This window comes from Gadus chalcogrammus, chromosome 23 (assembly GCF_026213295.1).
Source record: "Gadus chalcogrammus isolate NIFS_2021 chromosome 23, NIFS_Gcha_1.0, whole genome shotgun sequence".
Classification (NCBI taxonomy): Eukaryota; Metazoa; Chordata; class Actinopteri; order Gadiformes; family Gadidae; genus Gadus; species Gadus chalcogrammus.
In genome coordinates, this window is record NC_079434.1 from 10,756,708 (window position 1) to 10,769,080 (window position 12,373).

A 12,373-nucleotide genomic window follows, 5' to 3' on the forward strand; every position below is an offset into this window, starting at 1 on the left:
CCCTCCGAGAGGCTTTAGGTAAGGTACATGTATAATTTGATTATAAATGATGTGATGTTTAAATTGGTTTTATTATGCCTGATTAATTATGCATTGCCGGTTGCATACATTAAACATGATCAACTGGGAACTTGAAAAAATGTTCTAATTTTATGAAATCACTGGGGAGCACTGTGGGGGACTTGAAGGGAGGAGGCGCGGGGGGGACTGCAGACAGGGGAGTCTCATGGGGGAGGGGGAGTGGGGAGATGAGGGGGGGGTGGAGATAGGCAGGGGGGGAGATAGAGGCGGTGGAGGTAGAGTAAGTGGAGGTACAGGAGGTGTGCAGGAGAGAGGGAAGTGGAGAGGAGGAGGCGAGAGGAGGTGGAGCAGTGACCACAGGCCACATATGGTCTCTCTGGTGTCAGAGTTTAGTCAAGAAGAGGAGAACCCTACTGTCACCAGAGAGAGAGAGGGAGAGAGGGAGGGAGATAGAGGAGAGGGAGGGGGGAGATAGAGGAGAGGGGAAGGGGGAGAGAGAGAGAGAGGAAGGAGGAGAGAGGGATGGGGAGAGGGGGAGAGAGTGAGGAGGAGAGAGGGAGAGAGGGAAGGGGAGAGAGAAGAGGGAGATAGGGAAGGGGAGAGAGAAGAGGGAGAGAGGAGCGGGTGGGGGAGAGAGAGAACGACAGAGAGGGACAGAGATGTGGAGAGAAAGAAGGAGCGAGAGAAAGAGAGACATAGAGAAAGAGCAGTGAGGCGAGGATAATTTAGTCAGTGTTCAGTTTGCTCAGCACCTTCTGGCTGTCAGCTTGATGTAGGAACTGTCTGCATCCGTGTGCGTGTGTGTGTGTGAGTGTGTGTGTGTATGTCTGTGTGTGAGTATGTCTATGTGTATGTGTCCATGTGTATGTATATGTGAGTGTGTGTGTGTGTGTGTGTGTGTGTGTGTGTGTGTGTGTGTGTGTGTGTGTGTGTGTGTGTGTGTGTGTGTGTGTGTGTGTGTGTGTGTGTGTGTGTGTGTTTGATGTGGTGAAGCCAGGTAGATATTTGATATAATGGTAACAATGTTCCGTATGAGATGTGTATGGTATGTGTATTGTATGTCTACTATTTGTATGGTATATATGGGATGTATGTATGTGGTAATTATGTGGTATATATGGTATGTATGTGGCATTTATATGGTATGCAGTATGTACGTGATATATATATATGGTATGTGTATGGTATGCATGCTATGCTATGTACTATTTATTTGTTATATATCTGGTATGTGTACTATTCTATACGGTATGTATATGGTAAATATCTGATGTGTGTGTACTATGCTATTTTGTATGTGAATGGTATAGTACGTGTATGGTGTGTATAATGTGGCTCTGGAATACTGTTGAAGGCGGTGGTAGAGCTGCAGGTGTCTACGTGACAACAGGCTCATTAAAGCAAAGTGCTGAGTAATGAGAATGGACCACAAGGCGGGTTCTAACCTGCAGTCCAATCATATCGCTGATCAACTCTTGCCTTCTGCTCTTCAATATTTATACCCCGCTGGGAATCACTTGTCAACGTTAAGGAAGAGAGGAGAGGAGAGGAGGAGAGGAGGGGAGGAGTGAGGAGAGGTGAGAGGAGAGGGGAGGAGAAAAGAGAGAGGAGAAGAGGGGAGAGGGGCGGAGGAGGAGTGAGGAGAGGTAAGACGAGAGGGGAGGAGCAAAGAGTGAGGAGAGGAGAGAGGAGAGGACAAAGGAAGAGAAGTAAAGAAATAAGTCATATTATAGAAGACCGTTTAATCGTCTATGTGAGAAAATTCTGCATTGTCTCTCTTGTATCTTTAAGCATCTATTAATACTACTTATTACTTACTACTAGTACCACTACAGTATGACTGATATACTGCTAATACAAACTAATTATACTACTTGGGATTCTACTGATACTTCTATTTCTACAATACTACTAAAACTACTACAGTAATACTACTACTGACACAACAACTGATACAACAATACTTCTTCTACTAATCCTACTTCAAGTTCAAAGTAAGCAAAGACACACGGCTGAGAACATGTATAGTAGGTTCTACAGTAGGAAAGGCCGCAGGTTTGATTCCCTCTGGAGGAAACGCATTGGGTATTCCACCCACTGGTTTGAATAATTCACATTGCTTCGCTATTCTTAGCTAGCACCCAGAGGGGTCATCCCTATGTTCCCCGGGACCTATGTTCTATGTTCCTTTTTTTTTTTAAAAGGTCCTACGTTCCCCGTTTTTCCCAAAAAGGGTCCTATGTTCCCCTGTAGCCATACATACCGGGGAGCATTGGACCCTTTTTGGGAAAAGCATGGAACATAGGACCCTTTTCTGGGAAAAGGGTCCTATGTTCCCCGCAATCTATCAGTCTTTAAAAATATTTAAACTTTGACGCGACATTCGCGTGATGACAGCCAATCGGCGTTCAACAGCCTGGCCACTGAGTTACATGTGTAACGTAACAGCCAATCAACGTTCAACCGGCCAACTCAGTGCAGTGCTGTCCGGGGTGAACTGCAGCATGGAGGAGAAAGTGATTGTTGCCGTTTGTCGTTTGGGCTTCTCGGGGTTTGTTTACCGGCGTATGAATAGACTGCTTCAGGTTCTCCGACGTCTCTCCCTCTTCCACAAAAGGTAAAGACATGCAATGGTAGTTATCTCGGCCAGAATTTGGCAGTAATAGTGGAAAAAGTAACAGACCGGGGAACATAGAACCCTTTTTTTTAAAAAGGGTCCTATGTTCCCCGGTCGCATACATATCGGGGTACATAGGACCCTTTTTGGGAAAAGCGGGGAACATAGGACAATTTTTTTGTCCTATGTTCCCCAGTCTCATACAAAGAGGGGAACATAGGACCCGGGGAACATAGGACCCGGGGAACATAGACACGCTCCCCACCCAGAGAGCTAACCAGTTAGCCAGTTAGTGAGTTAGCCTTATGTTTGTTTAGACCACAGCCCAGCCCACTTATGTCTATGCTGCTGTGTACACTCTATAATCGAGTTAAGCTAAACATTTGAGGTTGTTACAGCGATATTATTGATGGATATTCTACTTATATCTACTACCAGACAACTTTAACTCTAGAAGTTGAAGTACAGTTTACTTCAGTTAAATATTAGAGAGAGAGAGAGAGAGAGAGAGAGAGAGAGAGAGAGAGAGAGAGAGAGAGAGAGAGAGAGAGAGAGAGAGAGAGAGAGAGAGACAGATAGACAGAGTGAGAGATAAGAGAGAGGAGGTTAGGAGAGGGAGATATATACAGTATATGTATAGGGGGAGGGAGAGAGAGAGAGAGATTCAGAGAGAGTTAAAGAGAGGGGTGAGGAGAGAGAGTGGGAGAGATATAGAGAAAGAGAGAAAAGGGGAGGGGGGAGATGAGGAGAGGAAAGAGACATAACGACATAGGAGGTAAGGAAGGAGTGATCGAGAAAATTGAAGAGGGTGGGGAGAGAGAGAGAGAGATAGAGAGAGAGGGCGAGAGAGAGAGAGAGAGAGAGAGAGAGAGAGAGAGAGAGAGAGAGAGAGAGAGAGACACAGACAGACAGACACACACACACACACACACACACACACACACACACACACACACACACACACACACACACACACACACACACACACACACACACACACACACACACACACACAGACTGAGAGAGATGGAGACTACAATATCACGCAGGGTAAATTCCTACATACAGCAGTGGATGAGATTAGAATAAAGTATAGACTATTCTATTAAAACGACGGGAGACGGGCCTAACATAACGGTTTATATCTCTTCTTGCGGGTTATGAATGAAGCAGTGAGTGAATAACGGACTAATGAAAGGGTTACTCTGATGCCCGCGGTGCCAGGTTTCACGTTTGCCGCCACCTCTTCTCCGTGAATTATTGATTATTGGCAGACTGTTGCTGGCCGAGCAAAAGAGACGCGGAACTCCCGGAGTGGAGTCCCGGGCGGACTGGTTCTACACACACTATTTATACGTTGCTGGAGACAGCAACGTATAAATTATATTGATACATATTGTAAGATATTGCAACAGATGTTGCACATCAATTGTGACAAAGACTTCAATCATTATTTTACTGGTAGATTTACAAAAGGCGTGGAAATAAATACATATTTTTATCTATGCTACTATATTATATTAACCTTCATTTATTTTTCCAGGATATATACAAATAGGCCTATATTTACTGTGGTGCAGATGGAGAGATGGAGAGAGAGTGACATACGAGTATGTGTAATCTCTCTCTGTACAGTTTATCAACCTGACTCTCTCTCTCTCTCTCTCTCTCTCTCTCTCTCTCTCTCTCTCTCTCTCTCTCTCTCTCTCTCTCTCTCTCTCTCTCTCTCTCTCTCTTCTCTCTCTCTCTCCTCTCTCTCTCTCTCTCTCTCTCTCTCTCTCTCTCTCTCTCTCTCTCTCTCTCTGCAGAATGCCCCCCCCCACACACTTACACTCTGCAACTTCCACAAATTGATTACTTATTGGACGACTATCAGGTTTCTGTCTGCTAGGCTGCTTATTGGTCATTACAAAGGTATCCATTTAGTAATGGGCTTTAGATTTATTTTACTCTTTAGTTTACTCTGGTGTGTGTGTGTGTGTGTGTGTGTGTGTGTGTGTGTGTGTGTGTGTGTGTGTGTGTGTGTGTGTGTGTGTGTGTGTGTGTGTGCGTTGTGATGTGTTTTCTTTGTGTATGGACTCATGTCTGAGTCCATGTCAGGTAGTGTTAGATAGGCAGCTTGACCCCCTACCCAAACCAAAGTCTTCAGAATCAGATTTTCAATTCAAATGTGTTTCGGCCCATAAGGGTCTGTGCAGCTTGCAGGTGTTTCTCCTCATGTCAATCAGGCAGCCAGGCTGGCAGGTATTTATGTCGCCAGGTGAGCACGGCGCTATTAGCTTTTTTCTGCTGTGGCTTACTGAACATAAATTGTCATGTTTTCAATTCCGGTGTAAACTAATCAGCTGATATCATAGCCTCATCATCAGAGAGTAAGTCAGACAAAAAATCAACGAAACACAATAAGCAATGGCCCTTTGAACTGGGTATGTGTCTCCATGTTGTCATCTTTATGAATTCAACTGTTTCTTGGAGTAATATGAAGAAAATGGCGGATTGTTGTTGACCCCCCACCCCCCCCCACCCCTCCATCCCCAGTCAGAAGGCTCCGCTCCAGGACTGGGCTCCGTGCCTCTTTTTCCCGCGCGCCTTGAAGCCGAGCGGTGTTCGGTGCGTCTAGCAGCAGATCCTCCGCAGAGCGGACGAACCGGGTCCACTGCCAGGTACCTGAGAGCCCCCCGCGGACCCAGCGAACCGACCCTCGTCCGGCACACACCATGATCCGTCACCGCGTCTCGGCAGCCGTGCGGGTGAAACACTGAGGATTACTGGGACGAGCAGGAGACGACTGGACTGGTGTTCATCAGACAAGCCGCGGTAGGGGATCCGCGCGTCTGTATTGATCCGGTTATGTTTGATTGTTGAATGAAAACGTTCCGAGTCGCGTCACTTGGACATGTCCACTAGATGATCCGCGGCTCCGCTGGGCTTCCGCGTCAGAGCTGGGCTTTCATTCTTTCATAATCATCATCATCATACTAATAATAATATCATCCACATCATCTCGAATGCTGTATCGGAGACAAGACACGCAAATCAACGCCGTTACTATCGTTGTTCGTGTTTTAATTTAATTCAAGTTTAATTAGGGGGGCTTGCTCTTTTATTTTCCTCGACCAACCCCCCCACTGTGACATGATGAAAGATATCCGGATCATTTCTATTACTGATATCAAAACCAGCTCTGTGATTCAAATAATAAGAATACCGCGGAGATGAGAGATGGCCGGACACATGGATGGAGATGATGTCTGGGTCAACTTGGTGGAACCGTTCAGAAAAGGCTCATTGGTTCAGAGGGGAGATGTGTGTGTGCGGTGCTCTGCTCCCAGTGCGTAAATCTGGGGCTCTACAGCAACGTTTGTTGTTGCTGTTTGGTCATATTTACGTAATTTCTGCATAATTATTCATCCACGTCTATTAGGAAGGCAGTACGGTGGTGGCACTGGATTTTAAGTGTATTTCTATATATATTTAGATGATATGTAATTAAATCATCAGGTTATTGTTGGACAGTGTTTTTCTAAATGTGTCGGTTACTACGTCACGGAGGAGTCGCACCGGAGGTCGACGGAGGAATAAATGACCGTCATTACCGCGTGTCGGTGACTTGTCTCTAATTATCTCTCTCGGAGGCGCTGGCGGACCTATTAGAGGCCACGCAACGTGATCTGGGCCAGAAGGTCAACAATGTAGAGAGAGAGAGAGAGAGAGAGAGAGAGAGAGAGAGAGAGAGAGAGAGGAGAGAGAGAGAGAGAGAGAGAGAGAGAGAGAGAGAGAGAGAGAGAGAGAGAGAGAGAGAGAGAGAGAGAGAGAGAGAGAGAGAGAGAGAGAGAGAGACAGATGGGAGTAGAGAAAAAAGAGATAGGGATACTGAAGGAGGAGTGAAGATGGAGAGAGGGAGGGGGACCGAGAGACTAGGTGAAGAGAGATGGATACAGAGGGAGGGAGAGGGATTGAGCTGAAATGATGGAGTGGGAGAAGAGAGAGAGGTACACGGGGGAAGACAGAGAGAGAGGGGGGGTGTTAAATTGAAGGTAATTTGGTTCGCAACAAGAAACATTTTTAATGAGTTTTCCTCTGACTCCTTACTCCAAGAACCCTCAAAGCGTTACACGATAACGTCAACACAAACAGGTTTGATAGATGAATATTTTAACCCAGGTTCCATAGATTAATGTTCAACCCATTAACAGGTTTGGTACAGTAATGTTTGAGCCATAAATTAGGTTGATATATTCATATTTTTAACCCAAAGATAGGTTTGATGTATTAATGTTTAGCGCCTGAATAGGTTTTAAGAGCCTCTGTTTGCATCTTAAAGCAAGTTGCCCCTAACTGCCCTTACCTGCTTCTTAATGAACAGTCTGAGACATGTCAATATGGAGCAGGTAGGGGTTAGACAGTACATAGACTCTCTGTACTGTCCAACCCCTACCTTTTCCGTAAGGACCTCTCTGTACTGTCTAACCCCTACCTGCTCCTTAATGACCTGTATCTGTACTGTCTAACCCCTACCTGCTCCTTGATGATCTGTCTCTGCGCTGTTGTTTGGTCATCACATCCTGTTTTGAATGGGTGGATGGGTGTGTTACTTTGAACATACATGGTTATCAAGTTTTTTTGTTGCTCTTGTGAGAGATCTCTGCAGATGTGACTGGGCTGTCCAGCATCACATCTCATATTGGTTGCTATTGCTGTGATGTGATGTGGTTAGCTTGTTGTGCTAGCTCGCTGTGGTAAGCTTGTTGTGTTAGCTTGTTGTGTTAACACGTTGTCCTGGCTCATTGTGTTTACTTGGTTCTTTAAGCTTGCTGTGTTGGCTTGTTGGGCTAGCTTGTTGTGTTTAGTTGTTGTGTTTAGCTTGTTGCAGTCCAGTTATTGCATTCCCAATGCCCAGTAGTTTCTATCGGCAACAATAGCAGGAAGCGCGTGTGGGCGGGGGGCGAGATGACACAGTGATGTCATGCGTGTGGCTTATCACGCGTCCCTCTTTGGGTTCCGACGACCGGGGCCGGCGTCCCGCTGACATGATGTGGCGTTGTCACGGCGTTGTCATCACGATGATGAGTCAGCTGGACCGCTCATCTCCAGGCTCCTCCCCTCTGCGCCTGTCTCTGGTTGTTATGTGGAGGATAGGATTGTCTCTCCTATCTCAGTTCCTCTACCTTCTCTCTCCTACCTCCTCTCTCCCCTTACCTAGCCCCTCTCTCCTTTTCCCCCTCTCTCCCCCTCTCTCCTTTTCCCCCTCTCTCCCCCTCTCTCCTCCTCGCTCCTATCTAGCTGATCTAGAGGACAACAGAGGTTCAAGAGAGACCAAAGCTGTTCTAGAGGGTCGGTCGTGAGGACCACGGCTGGTCTAGAGGAGCATTAATTGGTCTAGAGCAGTGGTTTTCAAACTGTGGGGCGCGCCCCCCCTGGGGGGCGCCAGAGTTCTTCAGGGGGGGCGCGACGTGAGAAAAAAATAAACCCGAAGAAAAACCTGAAAGTCGATGATTCAAATCATCAATCGTACTTCAACTGTAGAAGTAACCTAACTAAATCAATTTTCAACCGTTTATCTTCGTGCAAACCATTTAACCAATCTACACACTTGTATCTTCAATAATATCCAAACAGAATTTCGATATCATTTAAAATGTCTTCAGAACCACCGTTTTAGTTTCATACCGCTTCGTTTTCAGCTGTTTTCATTGAAGACGTCTGCCCATTCTGATACACCTACTTCTAGACATCGTAATAACTCATTCATTTTTCAACCGTTTACCATCGTTCAAACCATTGAACAAATCTACACACTTGTATCTTCAATACTATCCAAACGGAATTTTGATAGCATTTATACTTTTTTCAGAATCACAGTTTTAGTTTCAAACCGGCATCGTTTTCAGTTGCTTATAATGATTTAGGTCACCATAGCAACGCCGGTAAACAAACCCCGCCGAATAGTCGAATCTCTGGACTGAAAAAGCAGATCTGATTCGACTCTGAAAATTCAGAGTCGGGGACCCTGAAGGAATCTGTGTAAACTGGCAGTTTACACAGATTAAGATGTTCAAATGTATTTAAAAAAGGTTAAGCTAAAACATGCTTAGATAAAGTTGTTAAATTGTGTTAAGAAATGTGTTTAAAAACGCACAAAGATGTTGTAATGTTTCAGAAATATGTTTAAAATGTTTAAAAAATATGTTTAAAAAATATGTTTCAAATGTTTAAAAATTATGATCAGAGATGTTTAAAATGTGTAAAATAATTAAGATAGCTTTCAAAACACAGGTCTTTAGAAAAAGATTTTTTGGGGGGGGGGGCTCAGCTGAATTTTTTTCTCTGAGGGGGGGCTCACTCTCTCACACTTTGAAAACCCCTGGTCTAGAGGAACATTGGATTACTGGTCTAGATGATGCTGTTTTAGAGGGACAACAGCTGGTCTAGAAGCCCACGGCTGGTCTAGAGGAGGCTAGCCTAGATGATCGGTGCTGGTCTAGAGCAGGCTGGTCTAGAGGCACCACAGCTGTTTTTTCGGGGGGACGCAAGGGTGGTAGGTGGTATGAGGGATTTTGTTCCTGAATATACTGATTTACAATAAGAGAAAAGATTAAGAATATTTAAGAATATATATATATCTCATAAATATAGTGCAGTAAATATGGTATTATGGACTTCATGTGATTTCAATCATGCTTTGCTTTTGCATTCCATCATCTCATCTGTGTCTCATTGTAATGTTTTCTATTGATGTTTTGTGCTCATTTGTGTTTGCCAAGTATACACACTGGGAGCATAAGCAGCGTTGCTGACTTTTTCTTTCCGCTGTTTCCCACTGGCCATGGCCTTGTTGCACTCATAATTGTGTATTAAGATGGCGCTGGCAATCATTTCTCAGCCACCGCATGTGTATTTATCTATAATTTACCTTTTGAATAAGTGGTGGTCCGGGAAAGGTCTTTATGACAAATAAGTGGTCCACCAAATGACAAAGCTTGGGAACCACTAGTCTACAGCAACCACAGCTAGAAGACCACTGCTGGTCTAGACTAGAGGGACCACAGCTGGTCTAGAGCCGGGGTCCCCAACCTTTTCAGCATCAAGGACCGGTATGATTCACCGAAAAGTTTCACTGACCGGGGGGGGGGGGTGGTTGGGTTATGTTGCGCAGAGGTTGCCAAAAATGCAAACACGTTATATGCAATCTAACAACTGCATATAGACTTATGGCATGTAAAAGAGTGACAGTATTGCGAAGTAAATTGAGTTTATGCATTTTGCATGAATTAAAAAAATAAAAATAAAATAATTATTTTAATATTTTTTTATTAAAATAAATAAATAATCTTTCTCTGCGGACCGGTACCAAATGACCCACGGACCGGTACCGGTCCGCGGACCGGGGGTTGGGGACCGCTGGTCTAGAGGACCATGGCTGGTCTAGAGGACCATGGCTGGTCTAGAGGACCATGGCTGGTCTAGAGGACCATGGCTGGTCTAGAAGACCAGTGCTGGTCTAGAAGACCAGTGCTGGACTAGACTAGAGGGACCACAGCTGGTCTAGAGGACCATGGCTGGTCTAGAAGACCAGTGCTGGCCTAGACTAGAGGGACCACAGCTGGTCTAGAGGACCATGGCTGGTCTAGAAGACCAGTGCTGGTCTAGACTAGAGGGACCACAGCTGGTCTAGAGGACCATGGCTAGTCTAGAAGACCAGTGCTGATCTCGAGGAAAAGGACTGGTTTAGAGGGTCCAGGGCTGGTCTAGAAGACCACGGCTGGTCAAGAGGACCACGGTTAGCCTGGAGGGTCCATGGCTGGTCGGCCATGTCCAGGGCTGGTCTACAGGGACCCCGGCTTGTCAAGAAGGTTCACAGCTGCTGCAGAAGGAGCATCAGACGACAGATTACTGCTCTCTGGGAACGGAGGCTGACTCTGCATGCAGTTCACGGCCATAATCCCAGATTATCTTCTGTTTGAGGAGTTTAGGAATGAAAAGTGACTTTCAGCTCCCAGTGGAGACGCTCTTAATGAATCAGCTGGAGTTTAATATTTAAATATTTCTAAGACGTTGAAGTTCAATGGCTCCCCAGGGATTTTGTGTGTGTGTGTGTGTGTGTGTGTGTGTGTGTGTGTGTGTGTGTGTGTGTGTGTGTGTGTGTGTGTGTGTGTGTGTGTGTGTGTGTGTGTGTGTGTGTGTGTGTGTGTGTGTGTGTGTGTGTGTGCGTGTGTGTGTGAGAATCTGTGGACATATTGATATCTTTGTCTCCACTAGAAGAGGGACGTAGGAAGGTCCGAGGTCGAGCCGACTCGGCAAGCCTCTGACATCATCGCTGATGCGTGGGTGACATCATCGTGCGTTTGAGGCAGATGCAACAGGAGACTCTGTTATACCCTCTACTCTGTTTTACTCTACTCTGTTATACCCTCTACTCTGTTATACTCTCTACTCTGTTATACTCTCTACTCTGTTATACTCTCTACTCTGTTATACTCTCTACTCTGTTATACTCTCTACTCTGTTATACCCTGCTCTGTTATACTAACAACTTCATTATACCCTCTCTGTAAAACTCTCTACTCTATTTTACTCTGCTTATTTACACACATGTGACACACTTCTATCTGATTACTGGCAGTCCCGTCCCCCCCCCCTCCGCCACACACGCACACACACACACACACACACACACACACAGACACACACACACACACACACACACACACACACACACACACACACACACACACACACACACACACACACACACACACACACACACACACACACACACACACACACACACAATAAGCACATCCACACACACACACGAAAAGCTGGAAATGATTTCTGGGTAATGTGATTGATTACCATGACCACTGGCACCATCAGCTGCTGCGGCACCTAGCGACAGCCTAATTAGCCACAACATGTCTTGACTGCCACTTCCTGCTGGAACGCTGATCACTTCCCCTCTGCTGTTCCTCCCCCATCAGGGTTTCACACTTCATATCTGCCCCCAATCAGAGCCTGTGAGCTGCCTGTAGTAGCCTGTTGAGTACTTATAGAAAAGGCTGTTGGCTGCCTATAGGAGCCTGTTAGCTGCCTTACTTCCTGTGTAATCACTAGCCACTAACTCTGACAGTCAGCAGATACTGGGTTTGGTTCTATCTCTGAGGTTTTTCTAAAAAGTTGATCGAGTGACTGTTAAACAAGCTGTTCAGTAGAACACCAAATTACTTAAGATCCGAATGTCTAATTCTTAGACCTTCTTAGACATTCTTATTCTATGGTGTCAGTTGCAACTGAAACCGTACAAAATATGTTATGACAGATGTTATTTCTTATTCACTTTTAATCAAAGGCTCTCCATGTTTTATAGTGGATAACACATTTCCTTTGTGTATTCAAGTCTCCATTGAGACTAGCAGTAACTGAGGTTGTGTACACAACACAACCGCCAGCTCTGTAATCATTACAACAGCTGAATCTAGCGGAGCTTTAATCTGCTGTTCTCTCAGTCCTCATCAAACCTGTGTCTCGGCAGTGGCCCTGCCATCCCATTTAGTATCCCATAATAATAACCGTGACATTGTTACGGGTTGGTGCTGATGAGGGCGGTCGTTAAGCAACCGCTCGCCGCCTAACTCGCCAGTACGTCGTACTGTGTTCGCCACGGTAACCATGGCTTTGAGCGGTGGAAAGGACCTCTAAAGCCTTGGATGGATCGATGGTTAGTTGCTTTGAGAG

At 45.5% G+C, this 12,373-nt stretch overlaps 1 protein-coding gene across 1 annotated transcript in view; it reads left to right on the top strand.

The window, feature by feature from the left end:
* Window positions 1-2,402: 2,402 nt before the first annotated feature.
* The window catches only part of dlgap1b (discs, large (Drosophila) homolog-associated protein 1b), a 64,202-nt gene continuing 54,231 nt past the window's right edge, over window positions 2,403-12,373 (top strand). Inside the window, exons 1-2 of the mRNA XM_056584822.1 lie at window positions 2,403-2,638; window positions 5,177-5,455. The gene's annotated coding sequence lies outside the window, so the exon portion shown is untranslated. The remainder of the gene's footprint in view (window positions 2,639-5,176; window positions 5,456-12,373) is intronic.